This window comes from Paroedura picta, chromosome 4, assembly GCF_049243985.1.
Source record: "Paroedura picta isolate Pp20150507F chromosome 4, Ppicta_v3.0, whole genome shotgun sequence".
Lineage (NCBI taxonomy): Eukaryota > Metazoa > Chordata > Lepidosauria > Squamata > Gekkonidae > Paroedura > Paroedura picta.
In genome coordinates, this window is record NC_135372.1 from 82,949,864 (window position 1) to 82,953,764 (window position 3,901).

At 40.7% G+C, this 3,901-nt stretch overlaps 1 long non-coding RNA gene across 1 annotated transcript; it reads left to right on the forward strand.

Moving 5' to 3' along the window:
* Nucleotides 1–1,283: 1,283 nt before the first annotated feature.
* Nucleotides 1,284–3,687, forward strand: LOC143836822 (uncharacterized). The gene is made up of 4 exons (XR_013230766.1): nt 1,284–1,376; nt 1,497–1,595; nt 2,446–2,482; nt 3,434–3,687. It is a non-coding gene; the product is annotated as an uncharacterized LOC143836822 (long non-coding RNA).
* Nucleotides 3,688–3,901: the final 214 nt, after the last annotated feature.

The window sequence follows — 3,901 nt, forward strand, 5'->3', positions numbered from 1 at the left end:
GCAGCATCCACATCCTCTCATTGGTCAGGCGGTCGGTAGCAGACACCAACCACCACACTGTTTTCCCCTCGCTTATTTTCACCCAGATGCTTTCCACTGTAGATATGCTCTCCTTCACTAGAATTTCCTGACAGGTAAGCCCTTCCCTCACATACAGTGCCACTCCTCCACCTCTTTGATCTATTCTGTTTTTTCTGAACAGTTCATATCCATCCACCATTACATTCCAGTCATGAGAATCATTCCACCAAGTTTCTGTGATGCCTACTAGATCATACCTTTCCATCAGCATGAGAAGTTCCAGCTCTTCCTTTTTATTGCCCATGCTTCGGGTGTTAGTATAAAGACATCTGAATCCTTTGACTTTTGGTTCCCTATGAGCTGGCCTTGCCGGTTGGGCTGCCTCCGATCGTTTTCCTTCCATACACTCCCTATGTTGATCGTCTCCTTCCCCTAGTGGCTTTAGTTTAAAGCTCTCCTGATGAATCTCCCCAGGTTCCTGCCAAACACATTCTTCCCCAGTTTCGATAAGTGCAGTCCATCAGGTGCTAGTAGGCCTTCCTCAAGAAAGCCTATCCCATGGTCCCAGAAACCAAATCTCTCCTGCCGGCACCAACTACGCAGCCAGTGATTCACCTCCATTATCTTCCTCTCCCGACGCATTCCTCTTCCCTTGACAGGCAAGATTGAAGAGAATATCACTTGTGCCCCCATTTGCTTGAGCTTCCTCCCCAGATCTTGATAGTCTTTTTTAATAGGAGCAATGGTATTCAGGGACATGTCATTCGTTCCCACATGGACCATCACAAATGGGTAGCGATCCGTAGATTTGAGGAGTTTGGGCAGCCGTTCTGAAACATCTTTAATTTTCGCCCCTGGCAAGCAACACACCTCTCGGGTTAGGGGGTTGGGCCCAGCCAGAAGGATCTTGCAGAAGGATTCACAAAAAGTGAGGATACAGAAAATAAAAAGCCAAGGAACAGCCGAGAGGAAGTCTCAGGGCTTTCCTACAGATTGGGCATTTTAGCGTGAAGCCTGCTGTATTGCTGAGCATGAGAAATAATCGCAATTCACCAGCATGCCACACTTCTCAAACTCTCACATGTTTCTGGTTGCTTTTCCTGCTTTAGCCTTGTTGTGCTTTGGCCTGCCTACCAGTTTCAATTACTTGAGCCAGCAAATCCACTCCCCGCATGGCTGATTGACAGATGAACTTCCATTGATCACCATTAAAAAATAAATACTTATTCCTTTAAATGCCTCTCTGCGTATTCATAGAGGCACAGACATTCACTGCCGAGGCACATGTCCATCTATTCGTTGCTCCAGGCAGCTCTCCATCATGTGGAGCTGCCGGAATATAATGTCTTCACAAGGTAAGCATTTCACTATACTTATCATGTGCAGAAATGCCCCCGGTGTGAGGCCACATAACTTTTTGGGTGCTTTCTGCAATGCATTCTTTGATTTCAGTTGAATACCCTTTCCTGCTACAGTCTGCAGATTTCCTGAGGAATTTTCCTGTGGGTCCGTGTATCTCAGGAACAGCATAGAGGAGAATCAGCAGAAATTGCTATCTTAAGAGAAATGTAACTGTAAGTGTTTGGAATGTAAGGATATTTCTTTACATTTTATTTCTAGCTCAGTTACTTTACTGGTTGTTCTCTTGCAGCTAGAGATTCCCTTATGGTATTCAGGAATCCACTTAAATTATAAGTTATTAATTAGCAGAGTGTACTTATGTGTTTACTTTGCATCCAGCTAAGTCACTATCATCTTTATGATTGTTATTTCATAATTGTGTTACTATAATGATAAGACTATACAAATGAGCACTGGCTTTGGTTTCAAAGGGAGATATCAGGAGTTAAGTATGCCTCCTCCTATTCATAATTTACAATTGATTTATTAATGTTACATAAGAACTTGCTGCCATTGAGCCACAGAGAATTAATTGGGCTGTATTAAGTTGAACCTTTGCTAACTAGGACTTCCAAATAGTTGTGTAGTAGGATCTTGCTCATGGAAATGGATTTTTTATCAGGAATATATGACTGCCCCAAATTAAAGTTTATTTCCTGAAGATTGCAGAAGACTGGTCTTTAACTCCCATGGAAGGGTTAAACTTCCCAGCTCCCTGCTTGGCTGTGATAAGAACTCGGGCCATATGTTCCTCAAATTAAACTTGAAAAGATGCAGGGGGATCTATGAAGTTCATTTTGGTGTCAAAAGAGAGAAAACATTGAAGCAGGTATGTTTTGATTTAGCAAGCAGCCAGAGGAGTTTTTTTCCTTTGCTCATTTGAGAAAGTTAGTGAGCAGAATGTAAACATTAACATTTCCATGCAGAAGAACTCTGAGCTATCACTGATCTATTGATTCATGTAACAGCTCAGTACTACAAAGTTTACTTTAATTTCCTCTTGCCTTTGTTCTTTCCATTCAGTGCTTCGTAGGAAGGTTTTGCTGTTCTGCTGAAGACTGTGAGTACAGATGGGGCAGAAGTGAAAAGCTATTTTGCTTTTGCCTCCAAAATAATTTCTGAGAAAGTTATGCTCACTGTAGAATTTCACTGTGAATTTAATCACTCAAATTTTGTTATTTTAGTTGGCTAAAAAGTTTTTCTTTGGCAGATCTCAGCACCTAAAACTCAACAACCATTTCAGCTAGCTAATTTTAAATTAAAACAAATATAAAACAAAAAAATTTGGTGTGAAATTGTTCTTTATCAATTGCATGTAACTTTGCTTCTGCAGTGGATCTTGAAATTCCAGTATCCCTCTGTGATGGTTCTCTATCACTTGTGTTTGTTTCCCATTTATTCAGGGAAATGAAGAAAGGGATTACACCCTAATTCCATTCTGAGTATCTAGCTGTTCAAAAAATCAGACGCAGGCACAGGATCCTTGGCAGTTATAGCAAAGAGTTGTACCCTTGGTCTTGGACCACAAAAAGTGGCCTCAGCATTCACTGAGGGTCCACAGACTGCAATTTAAGACACACTACTCTAGTGTAATTGATCATATGCTGTAGTTAAGTATTTGCGTAAGCCTTCTTAGCTGCACTATTTCCTTTCAAACTAAAATGAGCAGCTTGTGATTTGGATAGTAGTGAGTATTTCTGCCAAAGCCAACATACTGACTAAAGTAAATTAATTAACCTTTTTCTCAAATCCACTTATTTCCCCTGTCTGCTTCAATTGAAGTGACCTTCTGGGAATTTTTTAACCTGCTACTACTTTATCATCTTCATCGGTAAACTAATAAGCTGTTGGCCTTTGCTTTTTTACTTTCTTATGCTGCCATCTTTCCAACCCCAGATGTATGCCAGCTTGTTATGACAACAGTATCCCCACAGAGAGACAGAGGTTTGCTCCAATACTATGTAATATGGCTCCATTCCCTCATACTGATCCTTGTTTTGGTTTATTATAGAAATTCTGTATTTCCTACATATGACTTGCTTTGACTAAAATTGGATCTGTGGAGGAATATCCATTTCATATATGGAATCTTCAGAAAAACTGCACATCAGAATAAAATCCTGGATTGGAAATTCAGCTAGGACTGATGTTGAAATAACATGGATTAACAACAATATAATCTCTTCCTGTCTTCCACAGAGAGTGCCTCCGATGTAATAAAGTTATCTAAGTGAACACCTGACCATGGAAAATGTAATAAGGCTATCTAAGTGAGCGCCTGACCATGGAGACTTAATTTTGTGTAATTTCATTTTTCTTCTTGATGAGAAATTAGACCTTTTTGTAGTATCTTTGACTCATATGAAAAATGTTTGTTATTTTGGAGGGGAGGGGCCTGTGGTGCCCCTCAAGCAAGCTACTGTAGCACTGGTGCACAGTGAGTGCGGGAGCCGAGGTACTCTCCAAGTGTTATTCCCAG